A 19,128-nucleotide genomic window follows, 5' to 3' on the forward strand; every position below is an offset into this window, starting at 1 on the left:
AGGCTCCCCCAGAAAATCCTGCCTCAATGGCTGAGGTGGTCAAACAGATACTGAGCATGATGGGAAGGAAAGCAGCCCTTTTTGTGCACGAGGGCAAGGAAGGTTGGAGCTCGTGGAGGTATAAAGGCTCAGAGCAGCTTTTCAGAGGGCAGTCTGGTGTGGCAATGAGGGCAGTAACTTTTGTTTGATGCTGTGTGTAAGTCTGTCTGACTTTGAATCGCCATACAAAGGCTGGGGTGGCGGGGAAGACAATAGGAATGAGGACAAAAAGCGAGAGAGCAGTAAAGGAGGAAAAAGTCATGATTCGGGTATGGATGGCAAAGGGGGTGAACAGGATTTTGGAGGAAAGAGGACAGTAAGGTCAGGAGTCTGGAGGGAGGGAGAGTCTGTAAACTTTTGTAGGTTAAGAGATCTTTTAGGTGATGTGGGTACAGAATTGTAAGGGGCGCCCCGAATGTTAGTTTATGAGCTTCCTTCTGCAAGAGCTGTCCAGCGGCTAATGCCCATAGGCAGGGGGCCCATCCCTGAACTGTGGGGTCTAATCGCTTGGAGAGATAAGCTACTGGGGCAAAGGATGGGCCATAATATTGGCTTAGGACTCCTAGAGCTTGACTGGACCTCTCATGAATGTATAATGAGGAGGGCTTCGACAAATCTGGAAGATGGAGAGCTGGGGCTTCCACAAGGGCTCAACAGAGCTTAATGAAGGAGTGTCAGGGTCAGGAGGATAATGGTTCTTCAGGGGGGCCCTTGCTGAGGCCATATAGGGGTCTTGCTAATAGGGAGAGGTTAGGGATCCACACTCTAAAATACCCAGCCAGGCCTAGAAAGGAAAGGATTTCTGTCTTGGTTTTGGGAACGGGCAGGTCAGAGAGGAGCCGTTTTCTGTCTAAGGTAATGGACTTTTTTGTTGAGACAGAAGGAATCTGAGGTAAGTGACAGAAGGGGAAGAGATTTGAGCTTTGACAGGGGATACCCAGTAACTTCTGGAAGCTAGAAGGTTAAGTAGGGAGGCAGTGTCAAGTTGAGACTGTTCTCACGAGGGACTGCAGAGTAGAAGATCGTCCACGTATTGTAATAAGGTGGACTCGGAGTGATTATGATTGAATTGTAAGGATGTCCCGTCCTAGTAAAGGGATGGGACACTGGGGCATAACCAGGAAGGAGTGGGAGAAAGGTATGGGATTGTCTTGGATTGTGCATAAAAGGGGGTGGGGGTTTAATGGGAAAATCTGTTTACTTCCTACCCCGACTACAGGAGTAATGGCAGGCATGGTAGGGCCCCGGTATTCTCGCAAGACTGAGAAGGTGGCTCTTGTATCTAGGAGGAAGGAGATGGGACGACCGTCTACTATTAAAGTAATACTGGGCTCCTGTTTGGTGATGGAAATGGTCGGGCGAGAAGCCCCCAGGCCCCATCAATCTTCTTCTGTCAGCCCCACTATGGTGGGCTTAGGATGGGGGTTGTTCGTCCAGCCTCCCCTTCGGGTTGCTGGGAATCAGACCCCCAGTGGCCCTTTTTGTGGCATCTGGGGCATGGGGTGGTAGGAGATCTGGGGGAGGGGCACACCCTTGACCAATGTAAACAAGCTCCTAGGGTTGCTTGTTTGTAGAAGGGCGCCCAGGTTGTGGTTTCATCAGCTGGGCCAACATTTGGAAATTGGCTTGATCAGCCTTTTGTTTACCGTGTTCTTTCTCCTCCTCCCAGTTATGGAAGACTTAAAGGCCACTGTTAGGATCTCAGTCTGTGGGGTAGCGGGGCCCTGTTCTAACTTTTTGAGTTTAGCTTTAATGTCAGCGTAGCTTTGAGCTAGGAAGTATGTCATAAGGACATGTCCTCCGTCAGGCGTTTCTGGGTCAAGGCTGGTATACTGTAATAGGGCTTGAGTGAGTCTGTCTAAGCTACGTCCCAGAGGGGGGCGATAATTTTGGGAGGCCCTCGGGACTGAGTCTGAGGGGGACTGAAGGGTTCTGGCTCAGTCTGTGGGGGAGTGACGCGGTCCAGCCGCGCCTAGTCGAGCAGGTCTTGAAGTGCGGAAGTGGGGCAAAGAAAATAAAGATAGAAAGAACTGGGAGGGCTGACGCTCCCACGCATTGCCAGCCAGCAGCCCAGCTGCTTGCCTCTGCAGCTCCAGTTGGGCTTGAACTCATGACTCTGAGGTTAAGAGTCTCATGCTCTACCAACTGAGCTACAGCAAGGCTCCAGTTAATTGCTTATGGAATGCGTAAACAGAATGTTTTTTGTTCTCCATTCCTGCCACATCGGCAAGTGGGGGAAGGGCATAGCTAGAAGCAGGGGCGGTGTTTCTACACATCTTCAAGGTCTCCCTATTTTCAGAGTGAGGAGTCTTGGCTTGTCTTCGAGGACAAGATATGTTTTTGTGGACAGATAACTTCAAGGACTGCACCGGTTGTTCTCAAGCTTGTGCTTTCCTATGCTGCGTTCAGACATGGGGGAAGGTGCTTTCCCATTCTGCCTACAAACATGTGAGAAGACAACGGCGGTCCCCAACAGGGGAGAAACAGGTGATGAGGGCAAAGACGGAGGAGGCCTCCGGGACTTAGTTAAAGGGGGACTGAAAGGCTCAGGCTTAATCCGTGGGGGACGAAGGCAGAGGAGGTGAGATGGGGGGAGGAAGGGAGAAGGGCTGTTGTAGGAGAAGAAGGGGAAGGGAGTGAACAGGAGGCTTCTGCGGGGGCGGCGGCTTGCAGGCTAGGAGAACTTGGGGGGACTGGGGGGAGGAGGAGGCGGAAAGCTTCAATATAGGGAATCTCCTTCCATTTTTTCAGGTGCTGGCAGTAGTTAACAAGATCGCGAGTGATGTTAGGATCAAGAGTTCCCCCTGCAGGCCATTGGTTGTTATTGTCTAGGGGGTATGTCGGCCAATCTTGGGAGAATATTTACGGAGAAGTTTTGGTTTTATATCAGGTGTCAGGGAGAAGGTAGCCAGATGCTAAAGCAGGCATTCAAGAGGTGAACTTTCAGGGAGGGATGAGGAGGCTCCCATGGCTCAAGGACAGAGAAGGAGACAAACAGGGGAAGATGAACGGAGATCCTCGGACTGGAGGCAGGCCACAAGGAGACAAAGGGCGTCCCCGATGATCCTTGGTGGTCTGCGGAAACTCGTACACGAGTCAGAATTTCTTAGGAAGTGTGAGTAATCACCCAGACTTCTCTAAGAAGGCAGACTGCCGGAGTCATGAGGTACCTAGTACTAGGAATTTTCAGCAGACAGAACGGATTTCGGTGGATGGAACAGAAGGAGGAGGGGGGGGAAGGGAGCATTCTCATCCACAAAGGAGTCACCTCGTTTATGGCTGTTGGAGGGGGGCCTGAGGGTCTGCTGCAGCCGTGAAGGCCTGAGGTGGGGATTTATGGCTGTTGGAGGAGGAGCCTGAGGGTCCGCTGCAGCCATGAAGGCCTGAGGCAGGGATTTATAGCTGTTGGAGGAGGGGCCTGAAGGTCCCCCGCAGCCATGAAGGCCTGAGGCGGGGAGAGTTCCCTCCTCGTCCCCGAGCGTCAGGGCCTTGCAGGACGATCATGGTCAATGGCACTGCGATAGCTCGGGGGACAGTGGCTCACTTGAGGGGTGGGGGTGGGGAGGAACTTACCTAAAGGCCGGACAGGAGTGGTGAGTGTGATGAGCCAGCGCCGGAAAAAGAGGACAAGGGCAAGCTGCTGCTGGTGTCGGGGGGAAGACGGGGCCCAGTTGGGGTGTCCCATCTCCCAGGTTTCGGCACCAATGAAAGGAAAGGAGAGACACACAGCAGTAATTCACCGGAGAAATCTGCTTTATTAGGGAAAGGTGCTGGGTTATATAGGAAGGGGCATGGGGTGATTGTGGTGTTACTTCTATGGGGCTGGTGGCTATTGGCTAGGTGCTGAGATTGGGAGGGGGGGCGAGAGGTGATTGGGCTTCAGGTGGTGCCATCGGGAACCGAGGACCCCGAAGAGAAGCCAGGTTCGCCATCTTACTGGTGGGGGCCCTTCAGTACCACTTGATTTCTCACTTTGATTTTGGCTTCAAAGGTAATTTGCCCTGGGCTGGGAACTTACCTCCCCTCTCCCACGGAGTTACAATAGGTTAACAGTGTATACTTGTCTTAGGTATTGCCATCTTTTCATTTACTTTTATGAGGTTTATAGTTGTCTTGGACATGTTTCTTTTTTAAATCTTTTATGGTGTCTGTCTGCCTTTGGTGACATGCTTGGAAATTCCTTACAGCTCTACAATATAGAAATCATTTATAGCCTTATTTTTTTCACATTTCAGTCTTTAATCGATGTAGAATTCAGTTTGGCACGTGCTGTAGCAGCTCTCCACTTTGTTCCCAAATGGCTAGCCTTTCCTGCATCTGTTGGAATGATTCATTTATAGAAACGTTTCCCCGGCCTGTCCCTCTGGGAGAACTGGGATTCTGTGGAATTTGTCTCTGTGTCCCCAGCACACATGGAGTTATTGCACATAATAGGTTGATTGAATAAACCCAGTACACATGTATCTCAAGCTTTCAAGTAGACAGGCATCCATGGACTAGAATAATCCAGCCTGTATATTCTCTGTACTGCTAACAGCACATCACAGTCCATTTTGCAAGATGCTTGACTCTGGTCTACGTTACAATTGCTGAGTTGTTGAAAGGTTTAACTCACTCCTGTAGGCTAGTGTAAGTCCGGAGAAGGGAAATCCTGGGGCAAAATACCTCTAAAAACCAAAATCAGTCAAAGGGAGAGAGAAAGTTTAAAATCTGTTTGTTGCTTACAAATTCAGTCCAGGCCCTTGGGTCTTTCCTGCTCCAACAGAAACAAAACCGGCCCTTCCCTTCACCTCTCAGGTGCAGATAAGCCCTCCGTTGCCCAGGTAATTACCCATTGATATGGAGATGAACTTCACCTCAACACCTATTGATATGCAGATGTACTAAAGCCAGGCGAGATATTCTGGAAATATTAGTTTTACCCACAGCTAGGTTAGCTAATAAGTGATCTTTTAGTGGGAAGCCCCCCCACCCCATCAAATCACATCTAATTTTCATCATAGACTTGATTCCATACGTGGTTATGATTTATTCTCTAGTTAGCTCCATGAGGGCAAATCCTGTCTGTCTTGACACTTCTCTTTCCCTACCTGCTAGACCAGTGTCTTTCTCATGATAAGGACCTAATAAATACCTTTTGAATGAAGTGAATGAATGAATGGAGCACAAATTGATATGGTGCCAATGAGGTGTGCCGGAGTTGACCCATCCTAAATCAACCACCCCTCCTTCAGGTGAGTTGGTTACAGGTGCTCTAATATTGATACAAGTACACAGTTTATTCAGATTTCCTTAGTTTTTACCTAATGTCCTTTTTCTGTCCCTAAGTTCTATCCAGGATCCCATGTTACATTGTCAGGTCTCCTTAGGCTCCACCTGGCTGTGACATTTTCTCAGACTTTCCTGGGTTTTGATGACCTTCATGCTTTTAAGGAGTCCTGGTTGATGTTTTGTAGGCTGTCCCTAATTGTGATTTGTCTGTCTTTCTCATGATTAGACTGGGATTATAAGTTTTTGGGAGGGTCACAGGGAAAGTACCGTTCTCATCAGAGCATATCAAGGGCATAAAGTATCAACACGACATTACTGTTGATGTGGACCTCGGTCACCCGGCTGCAGTAGTGTTTGTCAAGCTTCCCTGCTGTAAACCTGCTCCTCATCCCTCTGTTTCCTCTGGGAAGAAGTCAGCATGCATAACCCACACTTCAGGGATGAAGGGTAAGCTCCCCCTCCTTGAGGGCAGAGTACCTACCTAATTTATGTGGAATTCTGTGCAGGTTAGTCTCTCCTCCCCATTTAATTAGTCAATCATTTATATCAGGATGGACTCATGGATATTTATTTTATTATACTTTGGGTTGTAATTCAGTGCAGGCATTCCTCATTTTTCAAAAGTTCACATTATGCCACTTGAGTTTTATGAAAGACTTAAATGTCTTTGTCTTTTTTTTTTTTTTTTTTTTTTGCTACCTGTCTTGCCAGTGGGTTTCAGCCCTGGACAATTTCACTATGGATTCAGTGAGCCTGAGGAATGACAATGGAATGTTCTTGGGGTGAAAGGGTTTATACCCAACTTTATTCCCATGGTGGCAGGTCAATCACTGGAATCCCGTCCACTCAGAGCAGGTCTGCATGCAGCAAGCCCATCTTTGCCTCTGGACCTCTCTACCACCACACCCATCTCAGTCTTTGCCTTTGGCACTGCCACCACTCCAGTCTCTGCTCTCCTGCAGCCCTGCAGCAGCTGTGCAGCCATGCCTCCATGTCACCCAGAGCACTGGGTGGAGCTCTTTATATAGAGTCAATCGCAATGTATTGCCCACACGTGTGTAGTGAGCTACTCAACCAGGGCCAGGTGAGAATCTTGGCCATAGGAACCTTTACTTTATCCACACTACCAAAATAAATGCAAAGAGGATTTTTCACTCTTTCAAAAAAAGGTAAAAATCAAAAATACCATTCCGTGTTTATTTTGCAGCCAGCCGTTTATAGACACAGTGTGCCCCCACAGCGGTGAGAGGGTCCCCACCAAGTTACTTCCTTGGAACCACGCTCGGCATCTCAGCTATTGATGCTTTGAACTGTGTATGTGAGCAGCTGTGCCTTATCCCAATTTATTCTGTATGTCTGTCAGCAAGATGTATCCTAGGCTAACAGAAAATCCTCAGGTTAGTTTTTGGGATCTAGAAGTGGCTCCAAAAATTTTCCATATAAATTAATAATTGCTTCACTTTGGGGCTTACGAAAAGCTTCATAGGAACACTCTACTTTGGGATAGCAGGGCAACCTGTAATGCTTTGTTTTGTTACTCAAATTATTCCCCTTTTGGCCACTGAGTGCTTTCAGTTGGCTCCTGTGTCCCTTAGACCGGCCCCTAGTTGGAAGATCAGGTGATGACTCCTAGAGATATGATTCACAAGTGAGCAGTCTGAGCTCAGGTTAGCCACCTAAGCAGGAGTGGCAGGGGAGTATGGAGGGTGGAGGTCAGAGAGGCTCTGGAAGGGACACTTGGACAGAAACAGGAGGGGAGTGGGAATGAGCGAGTGGGAAGGGAGGCCAGGCTCACCCCCATGCCCTCCCAGAGGTGGCCCTGCCCCCCCCACCCACCCACTGTGCCTCGCTTGTTTATAATTTACGCTTATGATTGGAATTATCAGCAGTAATGATAACGTGATTATAATTGCCGAGCTGCCTGGCCCAGTTGCAGCACTCTTGGTAAATATTATGATAGGGAGTAGCACGAGGTCACTGCCTCCCAGAGCTTGATGGATGGGGTGGGGTATGGGAGTGCCCCAGGGGTTACCTGGTCCCTCCCCCACTCCCAGCCAAACCCACCCACCTCTCTCCAGAGAACTCAACACCCCACCATTTCCTCACCCATCTTAACATCTTAACACCTGACAGTCCCCCCACCCCACCTCCCGTTGTGAATCATTCCTGCCTTAGGCTCAGCAGTAAGCATTGAGAAGCCTGCAGGGTGTGGGGGCATGCTGTCTGTCTGTCACCCCACCAGCAGAGGGCACTCCGGGGCTGTGGGGTAACTTCCTCTGGGGAGGTGAGGTAAAGCAAGCCAGAAAGGATGGTCCTTCCATACCCAAGTTGGGTTCGACTGGTGACTGAGTCCCACAGGAACCCAGAGTTGGCCTGAGGGCTCTTGGCAAGGGGCTAAAGGGCAGGGCAGTGTCACTGGCGGCATGGTCCTTTGGGAACAGGGGACATTGCTAGCATCCTGAGGCCTCCCTTTCTACAGGAGAAGCGAGAAACAAGGACTGTAACAATTAGTGTTGGATGTACAATTAGCCCCTAAGAGAGCACACAGACAATCCGAGGTTGGGAAAGAGGTGCCCCTGCGGCCGCCCCAAGGCCCCACTCTGAGCTGAGCAGGCTCCATCGCAGAGGAACCGGGCCCCCGGTCAGCCCGCATCCTCCAGCAGCCTGGTGTTAGCTCAGCCTCAGCTCTCTTCACCTGTCGGTGCCAGTAAGTGAGCCCGTGTGTAGCAAAGGCTGGTGGATTCTGGGCGTCAGAGTGGACGCCCGAGCAAGGACAGCGATGCCCAAGGAGAGGGTCGAGGCAGCAAGGATGGGGCCAGCTCTCCATGGGCTGCCCATGGCTAGGAGAGGCGTGGCGCCTCCATTTGACTGGGGGCTGAGGTGCAGAAAGACCCCAAACTCATAGAGCAGCAAGTGGCAGGGCAGGATTTGCCCTGGGCCCATATGTGGTGACTGGGAGCCTTGTGGGGCAAGACAGAGCCTTGTGCCCCTGTCCCCGTGTGCTGCCTTGTTCATAAGCCCCACATTCCCCCAGGGGCAAACAAGCAGAAGGAGCATTTCAGATCCACTTCCCTGCTCTGAAAATAAATCAGTGAGCAGAAAATGCGGTGCACTCGGAGGCGGTGCACCCAGGCTCCTCTGAGCCCCAGGAAAGCCACAGGTGGCCTACTTCTGTCCCCTCACCCGGGGCCCCTGGATGGCGGGGCCTGAGACTATGAGCTTGGCGAGCTGAGTGTGGGCTGGTTTCACCCCCCACGTGTCCCCTCAGCACAAGCTGCCTAAACACTAAGGCCTCGCCTGGCAGGCTCCCCAGGGTGAGTGCCGGGACCCACTGAGATCTCAGACGGGAAGTGTCCGAGTGACAGAACATTACTGTTCACTTTGGGGCAGGGAGCTTGGAGTTGCTGTACTGCTGCAGGCAAGTTGCTTCCCCTCTCTGAGCCTCAGTTTTTTCATTTGTAAAACAAGAGCAGTTATCTAAACTAATGAATTTCCCTCAGCTTCATTCTAAATAGTGTCTAAAGGGGGCCATCTAAGCCAGAACCAAAGGGAACCAAGAGATAAGGAGGAAGAGGTTATTCAGCCCTGTGGTTAACAGGGGAAACCCCATCTCTGCCCCTTGCCAGCTGTGTGGCTTTGGGCAAATAACCTCACCTCTCTGTGCATTGATGACATCACTGATCAAATGGAGCTTGCCCACCTCGAGGAGGTGCCATGGGAACTCAATGGGTCCTTGTGCACCAAATGGTCAGAACTGGGTGTGGCACATGTAAGTCTCCGTGGCCTTTGCTGTGTGTGTCCCCACTACCTGGCCTCAGCCCCAGTCCTCGGCAGCTCAAGGGGCCCTGGTGGGGAGGCAGGCTGGGCAACTGAGAGGACAGACACACCAGGCATCAAGACTTGCTGCTCCTGGCCTCTGGGTGGGCAGGCGAGCCGGGGCTGAAGGCCAGGCCGTGCTGAGCTCACCGGGGTGCAGTGTTTCAGGGCTGCATCCAGGTCAGCTCATCATGCTTAGCACCCCAGCACAGCATCTGCCCAGAGCAGAGCCACTTTCTAATTTCTCAGAGGCCGCCAGGTCTAGGCCACCAGGCCCCTGCTCGCTGGGACCTCCTTAGAGGTCTGTGTCCTCTGCCCGATGTCCTGAAGAAGCTCAGAGGTGTGTGTTCATTGAATGAGGGGTGGGTGGGCCTATCTGGGGCCTGGCCTGGGGGCACTGGGGCCCCATCCCTGAGGCATGGCTACTCTCATCTTGTGGTGTCTACTCTGGGTCTGGTGCTGAAGTTCTCCTGCAGCTGCTGCTCAGGGGACACACATGCCAGGGCCAGCCAGGCATGCAGAGAACCCTGAGGCTCTGAGACGGATGGCCACTGGGTGTCCTTGAAGCCCCCTTGTCTGCCTGCCCATCTTCCACTCACCTCTCTAGGCCCAGCTCTTTTTATGTCACTGCCTCCAGGAAGGAATCCCTGATTTCAGGCTGGTCAGCTACCTGTCTGGGTCCCCACAGGCCCACAGCACACTGCCCTTGCTCATTTGGGTCTGTAGAGAATTGGATAAAGAAGAAAATGAAAATGACACAAGACACACTTCTCTTCCTGCCCAGGCCCTGAATTGTTCAGATCCAGGACAGGGGCCCGCTATGGAATTGAAGAATGAAAATAGGGGGCTCATTGTTCAAAAAGCAGGAAAAATGTGTCCTTAAAGGTGCTAACATACAAAACATGATCTCTTCTCCTACAGTCTCTTATATGATCTTAAAATTTTGCAAGTTAATGTCCAAGTAAAGAAAAATTAAAATGTAAACTTAGTATGTTGCCATTTTGTTCTTTACCATTTGTTCTTCTTTATGTTGTCCAACTGCACATATAAGAGCATTAATTCCAGTATGGAATCACCATATTTACACAATTGATACGTGCACATATATTTCTTTTTTTTTTAATCTTTTGTCTTTTATTTGGCTTCAGTGTTTAAATTTCAAAAGGCATTAAAGTAACAGCTGTTCTGAACATGCCTTTATGAAATAAAGTTTAAGAACATTTTTTATTACAATTTTTCATGTTTAGCTACAAGCCTATAGAAAGTATAAACATCCAAAAATGGCATACCAGGTAGGTTTGTGCAAGTTACTTTTTATGAGTTAAAATACTTTCAAGTATTTACTCTAGCACTAATGAACTATACTACTGAGGATATATGTATGCATTTACTTGGAAACTAATAGTGAAATTCATAATGACCATTGAAAATGGTCACTTCTGTCCATCAGTCCTATCCAACAGTCTACATCAGTGTTTTTAATTTTTCATACACTGCACAGGAACAGGTGGAGTTTTGCTAGGTAGGGATAGAAGAACTGAAATAGCAACCAATGTTATTCAGAAATCATGGAGCTTAAGTTTAATAATGTTAAAATCTTTTTTATTGTTCTTTTGAACTAACATAAGATAGAAAATTAAGCAGTCCATGATTTTTATAATTTCCCCTTATCTGGCAGACAGCTAGGCATAGCACATCACAGCCTAAGGCAGTGTGAGGGAAAATAAAGAGTAAAATTATATTTTCACCTCTCTTGGGGCTTACAATCCAACAGAGAAAGAACTACTTGTAGCCAGCCATCTTAGCTTGAGGTGATTAGGAAGGTTTCACAAAGACTGTGAAGATGAAGCTCTAGTAACTAACAAATTTTAATGACAGAAATGAGGACATTCTAAGAACTAAAGGCACAGATATGTGACAGTCCAAAAATTATGAGGAAAATTCTGTAACCCTGATGGGTTACATCAGCAATTCTTAACTGATCCTTGGAACCCAAGAACCAATGGACTCTTGGTAAACTTACTGTGCTATTTTCTAGGGAGGCCAATGGCATTCATATTTTCAAAGTAATCCATATTGTAAGAGAGATATTAAGAGTTTATGTTTTAAGTTCTTAGACACAATCAACTTCAAAAAGGTTGAAAATGGAAAACCATCTATATCAGCCTAATGTACAATTTGATCCCTACTTGAGATTTTATACAGATGATAGGAACATGTGAAAAAGGACTATATGTTTTACCACCCTTTCTAAGATATAATAATTTTAACTTTCTAACACTTATGTGTTGAAATATAGGCCAAGTAGTAATTTAAAGCTCTATAATAAGATTATCATTTAAGAAACATTTGATTATGTTACCTAACAATGACTATATAGTGAATAAAATGATTTTTAGATGTAGTAATTTTGCTTCTTGCAAAGAAATATTAATAAATATGTACATATATTCTACTAATCCACTAATCTAGAGAAGCATTTATTCACTAATTTAATATTCAACTGATTTAAAATCTGTTCATTTTGCTTGATTTTTTTCTACAGCTAAACTAGAAATAGTTTTTTTCCTGAAAAAAATGCTATGATATTCTTTCTTATAAACTGCCCCCTCTGATTTTCTTGTCAGCCTGCTTCAGGGAAATCCACGTGTTCAATACACTTGCTCGCAGTTTGGCCCATACCAAATGGTTGTTTAATCCAAATATCTGAGCAGCAAACTGAGCTGATCCTTCTGGAGAAAGTATGGTCGAACAGCTAAGACCACTGGGTAGTCGAAGAGAAGATCATACATCCTGAGCTCCCCAGTCTGGAGTGAGGGGAGGACAGCTGATAACTGGATATGCAGTGTTACCAGACATCACAGGTCCTAAACCATTGCTTCTGCCTGCCACAGCCACAAATACAGTAGGAATGCCATTCCCTTCATATTCTGCTTTAATTCTCAGAGTTTCATCTGATCCTTTATGGGCAGATGTTACCTGAAGTTCACATGGAATGCCAAAATTTCCACAAGCCTTCTTGATTTTTTCAGTGACTGACATCAGAAGTTGAGCCCATCAATACTACAACCCTGCACTGACTTTCTGTTTTCAGAAGCAACTTTACTCTTTCTGCAACCCACTCAAAATTTCTCTTCACCATCTGGAGCCCTTCAGGAGTTACTTCCTTGAGGTCACAATATGACTGTTTGTCTTTCTGCTGGCTTCGATCTCCTGATGGCCAGAGTCTCCAGGAATCATTATCAATAACATCAGCAAGGACAATTTCTTTGGTGGTTACATTAACACCAAATTCAATCTTCATATCAACCAGGGTACAGTTCTGAGGCAACCAGGATTTCTCCAGGATTTCAAAAACAGCCTGTGTTGCATGATTCATGATGTCCACTTCAGTTTGGCCTATAACAAGTCCAGCAAAGCAAAATTTTGCAGCAATTAGCTGTTCCTCAGACCACTGTGGGTCATTATTGGCATCATCCTTGAAAAACATCTCCACTTTAGGCGGGTAAAACATATATCCTTCCTTGACACCAGGATTTCTTTTGAGAAAAGAACCAGTTGCTATTCTTCTACAAACCCATTCAATTGGAATCATTTCACACTTAGGTGCAATAAAAGCTGTCTCACCACATTTTTTGATGAACGCAGTTTTGATACCTGCTTCCTGTAACAACTGAAAAATACAACTGGTAATTTTATTTGAGATTGAAGCTTTTCCTTCCAGGTGATTCTTTCTGGCTGCATTTCCTGCTGTAATCTGGTCCTTGAACTTCAGGAGGACTTGTCTTGGACTATCTAACCATTCATAGACTTCTTTTGTTTTACCCTCGTAAAACTTGGAGGGTAAAAAACTCGTAGAGTTTTTTACCAACATTCAGTACCTCTGCGGTCGCCATTATCCTGAGTGGGCCAGGGGCAGCAGGCGCGCTATGAGGAGTGGCAGGGCTCAAGTGGTGACGCCAGGGGAAAGCATATGGGGAGGAGCATGGCACATTTCCATTCTCTGGGAGATAAATTACATTAATTCCTCAAGTCACATCACCCCAGCCTGAGGTACTGAAAAATAACGGAGATTCCCACGTGCAGAAAAATCAGCTTCCATATATTTCATTCTTACACCAAAAGTAGAAACATTGCCCCAAACTCACCTGTGTTTATTTCATTTTGGATATGCATGCATTAAGCCAGCCCCCTCTGCCTTCTGCTTATCATGTAGAAGGAAGGACTGAAGGGAAAAGAGGCTGTGAGTTGCCCTATCTCTGCCTTTCCTTCTATGTCATCATTTTGGCTAATGCAGGGAAGTACCAGGTGAGAAAGGGTGTGTCAGGGTTCCCTGGTCCCTAGTGACTCTGCCACTGCCCGTCTTGTCTTCTTTTTGCATTCTGCGCAAGTTCTGGTTTGAACAGAAGCAAGGTTGTTGGCAGCCCTTGATACGCAATGCTCGCCTTACACTTGCTTTGAGCCTTGCTGAGCCTCTGCCCCCCATGAGGCCCCCGGGATTCCATGCCCATGGGGCACTGCCAACGCTGTATGCTAACCGGGCAGCATGGAGATGGAGCCACATTCCAAGTAGCCCCTCAGTATTTTTTCTCATGCTCATTGTTCTGTGGATTTCACTTACAACACACATGCAAAGCAAAATCATTAAGAACTTCAGGATGGCCACAGGGGAGGAGCATTTACCCAAGTGGGGAGACTTTCTGAGCTCAGGGCCCCTTGCAAGAAGTGGGCCCTGCCAGGCCGACACGGTTTGCTCCTCTGCCTGTTGGGACACCTTTAGTGCCCATGTTCAGGGCTGGTTCCTTTTAGTGACCAAAGGAGCCTGCCAGAGCCCTAGAAGCCCCACCCAGGCCCATCTGGACATCCCAGGGCCAGTCAAGGCCATTATCCCTGCATGGCCTTCCTGGGGAATGGGCAAACTTCTGCTTCAGGAGCCCATTGACTGCCCACCCCTGCTCTTCCACCCAGAAACCAGAGGCCTGCCCCCCAGCCCCGCTGCTCCTGAGCTGCGCAGCCTTGGGTAGGGCCTGCCCCTCAAAGAGTCTCGGTTTCCCTGGGGTGACAGAGGCAAGGCCGTGGGCTGCCTGACCTGCTCCGGGAGCTTGCCATCAGCCAGGCCAGGGGAGCAGTTGTCCTCCCTTGCCCACCTCTTTGTCACACTCAGGGACATCTTAGGAAATGGTCAGTGTCCACAGTCATGCAGCCTGGCTGCCTTCCTGGAGTGGGGGGTGTTCATCCCAAAGTACACCGGTTTCCCACCCAGCTGGAGTTTCTGCTGACACAGCTGTATCTTCAGCACTAGCCTTGTGCTTGTATTTAGGTCAGGCCTATTTTAATTCTGCTGGGACTAGCGCTGGACTGAGACCGTCTTCCGGGGCTGACACAGAGAAGTACTAGGCTGGTTCAGCCCAGCTGGGCTGCTGAAGGGAGGTGGCAGAGGGAGGTGTGGGGAGCCAGGAAGGGGCAGGTGGCCCTGTCCCCAAACCCTGGCACATCTGGGGCCCCTTCACCTTGTCCCTTCCTGGCAGGGACCCCAACACACACACTTAGCTGGTGAGGCAGGGAAAGAATCCTGGACTGAGCATCGGGGGACATGGTTTATGTCTCACAAATGTGGAATATAATTTTAGTAAGTGATGCTATCTCCTGCTCAGTTTCCATACCTCTGCCATGACAGGCTGCTTCAGTCATGCTAGACAGCACTTCCAGGTCCTTGTGTCCTTGTGGTTCAGAGTCCAGCCGGTGCTCCAGGACAGCCCCCTGTAGCTGTGTGACCCTGTCAAGTCACAAAACTTCTCTGTGTCCGGTGTCCCCAGCTGCAACATGGGGATAAAAATGGGGCCTATCCCCCGGAAGATGACTGGTTAGCCAGAGACGGGTAAGATTCCTCAAGGGAGGAACAACCTAAGACAGGCACAGTCGCAGGGGGGCCATCAGGTGAGAATTTGGGGATCAACAGAAGTGAGGCTCAGAACCTCACCCCCCCTGCTTTGAGAGAAATCTTCTGCATCCGTGGATGTTTTGCTGCCCTTGTCTAGCCTGGATTAATACTTAGTCCATAGGCACACACCTGATCATCTACATATGCCCTCTTACAGCACTAAACTATGTTTTCTACCTTTATCTTGCATCTACCTACCACTTCAGCATTTTATTAAAAATAATAATAATAATAATAATAAAGGGAGAAATGTGTGATCAACATATAAATCAAGTACAAAAATCAAACGAATATTCATATTTGACCTGATTGTTTATAGGTCATAATGCGTGATCAAAACCGAAAGTTTCTGTGATGAATGCCCTTGTACTGTTCACCATGTAAGAATTTATTCACTATGTAAGAATTCGTTCACCATGTAAGAACTTGTTCGTTATGCTTCAGAAGATTGGAGACTGACGAGAATTAGACTTGAGATGGATTAATGATTGTACATTGAGCATTGACCCTCCTATACTGAATTTTATTGTTGTTAACAACCATTTGATCAATAAATATGAGAGATGCCCTCTCAAAAATAAAAAATAAAAATAAATAAAAAATATGATGACAAAAAAAAAAAAATGGGGCCTATCTCAGGCTGCTGGGAATGAGACGACAGAGGCGCATACAGGCAGTCACTCAGCCCTGCCTGGAACTCGGTGACGGCTCAGTAGGAGGTAACAGTCGGTTATTTCCAGTCCCAGCCATCCACCCAAGGTGCCCCTCACCTCACCAGCCCACATCAGCTCAGGCCCAGCAGGGGAGGCCCGGTGCTCACTGACATTCTGACCACCAGGATCCATACCCGGCCAGAGTGAACCTAACCTGCATCTCTCACAAGATCTGGTAATTAATACCCTTGACGGTTTTTATTGGAATGAAGCAGGACCTGTACGTGACTTGCTTTTTCATTAATAACCAGCCTCCCTCCCTCCTCGCGCCCCTCCAGGTCCAGGGTTTATATAATGCAGTGGGGTTACATGATTCCAGGGCATAGCATTATCCAATAGACAATCAAGCACAGTATTAACATCAGCGGTAGCCGGCAAAGGTAGGCTCAGCAGGGTTCCGTTAGTTGCTCATGGAATGCGTAAACAGAATGTTCTTTGTTCTCCATTCCCGCCACATCAGCAAATGTGGGAAGGCAGGCCAGAAGCAGAGGCAGTGTTTCCACACATCTTCAAGGTCTACCTATTTTCAGAGTGAGGAGTCTTGGCTCATCTTCGAGGACAAGATATGTTTCTGTGGGCAGATAACTTCCAAGAACTGCACAGGTTGTTCTCAAGCTTGTGCTTTCCCGTGCTGCGTTCAGACATGGGGGAAGGTGCTTTCCCATTCTGCCTGCAAACATGTGAGAAGACAGAGGCGGTCCCCAACACCAGTCAGGGATGTATTGAGCCTGCCTGAATGTGCTCAGGCAGGCCTTTGGCCTCTGTGGGTCTCAGTTTCCCCATTTGTGAGATGGGGGGCCGAGTGGCATGATTCCTAAGGAGCATTGCCCACTCCAGGCTCAAAACCACAGAGTCGCCTTTCCTCCTGTCAAACTTGGGAAGGTGACAGGATGATGCACCCATAACAGATGAGGAAGCAGACCCAGAGAAGGGGAGGGATTTGCTGTGGTCACTTGGGGCTTCTGTGGCGGCATGAGACCCAGTGCTTCCCTTTCCACCCATAGGGCCACCTGAGCTGTATGGGCTCCGGGGCAGGTGGGGAGAGCAGAGCCTCACAGGACAATGATGAAGGGGAAAGTGAGGCGAGCCAGGGTCACAGGCCCTGAGGGCCACAGCAGCCAGGAAACCCTTTTTGCTCCCCAGGTCTCAGCCCCACTTGCCTCCTTTAAGAAGTCTTCTGAGATCTCATGCTTCTCTGAGTTACATTATCCCTTCCTGTCCACACTGCCCGTTGTTGCCCAATCCTCTCATGACCCTTCTCCCCGGATGCTCTGGTGTCCTGGCTAGACTGTGGCTTCACTGAGGGCGGGGATGGAATCTCTTTCCTTCCAGGTCTTCCTGCTTCCTAGTTCCACATACGGCTTAGCACGGGCCTGGGCACATGGGACTGACTGCCCCCAAATGCCTCCATTTCCAGCATGTGGCAGGACACACCATGTTAGCTGGACATGTGGTTGAGGTCCTAGCCACTCTCTCCTTGGAGAGATCGGATGCTCCTGCAGGGGTCCAAGAGAGTCCAGGAGAATTTTATGGAGCATCTGTCACATGCAGGGCACAGTGATAGACCTTGGGACCCACGGGGGAGGCAGATCTGAGCATCTGAATCTTCTCAGAGCCCAAGCTTAGGTGGAGAGACAGACACATCTAGGAATAAATACCAGGTAATCAGAGAGAGAAGGAGAGAGAGAGAAGACAGAGGCTCTAGTTTCTGAGCAGGACATCAGTGATGAGAGGAGTGAGGACAGACTAGTGGGAGGAAAAGGCCTGAGCACAGCCCAGGGGACAGCGCAGGAAAGATCCAGCGTGATCCAACCGCAGGAAGGAAGGCACAAAAGGGAAGCAGCAGGCCTATCAGGAACGGGCCCTGCTGTGGGGGACTGGAACCCTCACAGTCATGTCGGAGGGGACGTGGCACTGCTTGTGGTACTTCTACCCACGTGGCTGAGGCTGTTGGTGTCCTTGTTGTATGCCCTCAGACCACCTGCAGTCACCGCCAGCAGCTTCCTATGACTCGCCTGAGGTTGACATCTGGTTCCAGGTGAGTGCCTGAATGCCCGGAGAAGGACCCTCACCCACTGAGGTGCAGGAGCTGGTGACTGAGCCCCCAGCTGACCCCACTTGGTGGGACGATCCAGGGGCACATTCTCCCCAGCTCTCAGAGCGTCCCCAGCAAGACTGAGTCCCAAAGGTCACCTGCTCACTAACGCATTCATCATTGGCTTTCTCCACTGTCCCACCCATCACAGGCATCCTGGGGCCACTTCCCAATCCCTCACACCCATATCCTTGGGGAATCTGAGTGAGTACAGCCAGAATTTCCTGTTTCTCTGGGATCGACTCTTTGGGAAGGAGAACAAGCATCATAGACAAGGTAGTGGAAGCAGTCTGAGGGTGGAGTTGCAGATGCCACAGGGAAGGGGGGGTGACTGCAGCTATATAGGTTGAGACACCCTTGAGGTAAGGGTCTGTGTGAAATCCTTTCATTTACTCGGTTATTTGGACTGCCCTTTGTTTCAGAGGATTTAAAGCCACTTGTAACCACAGGCATGTAACAGTCATGACAGGGTCATCCTGTGCCTTATGAAGTAACCTTGTCCCAATGTAGGGGCTTAGTCCTTAAAGTCACCACTTCAGCCCCCAGCTGTGTACTTTGGGCTCAGTGTCACCACTGATGGTTTATCTGGAACCCCCAACCCACACCAAAACCATGCTCTCTGGTCTTTGTTGGGTACATGAGAAAAGTTCCATGTACTGGGTTTTAAATCTTTTTCTTAGTGATTTATAGGAATTCTTTATATATGATAGATCCCAACCCTTTGCCAGCCATATGCTCTGCTAATCTTTTTCCAAACTAGGATTTGTTTTTCATTTTGTTTTCAATATTTATTAAAATTATTTAAGTATTTTATTTTTTATTTATTAAATAAATATTTTTTAAGTTTTAGACTTTAATTTAGTCATACCTGTCAATATTTTTCACATTTGTGCTTATTGCATCTTACTTCAGAAAAACTTTTGATGGCCGATTCTGTTGGTAACCAGTCTCCATTATCCATTCTATTTTTCTTCCTTAGTAACAGCATTCCAGTTTTTAGCTGGACATATTGCCAACTGCTAAAAGACTACAATTCCCGGTCTCCTTTCCAGTTCAGGGGTGGCTGTTAGACTGACATCCAGCCAATGAAACGGGGATGAAAGTGTTTTGTGGGACTTCTAGGACATTGCCCTTCTTCACTGTTCTTATTCTACCATCTAGAAGGTAAATGTGATGGTTGGAGCTCCAGAAGTTATCTTGGACTCTGAGGTGACCTCCCTCCATGTGGAAGTAACATGCTGAGTACAGAAGGG

At 48.4% G+C, this 19,128-nt stretch overlaps 1 pseudogene; it reads right to left on the minus strand.

Moving 5' to 3' along the window:
• Window positions 1–10,248: 10,248 nt before the first annotated feature.
• Window positions 10,249–15,404, minus strand: LOC118969144 (bifunctional phosphoribosylaminoimidazole carboxylase/phosphoribosylaminoimidazole succinocarboxamide synthetase pseudogene; annotated as a pseudogene).
• Window positions 15,405–19,128: the final 3,724 nt, after the last annotated feature.

Source organism: Manis javanica, chromosome 10 (assembly GCF_040802235.1).
Source record: "Manis javanica isolate MJ-LG chromosome 10, MJ_LKY, whole genome shotgun sequence".
In the NCBI taxonomy this organism is placed as follows: Eukaryota; Metazoa; Chordata; class Mammalia; order Pholidota; family Manidae; genus Manis; species Manis javanica.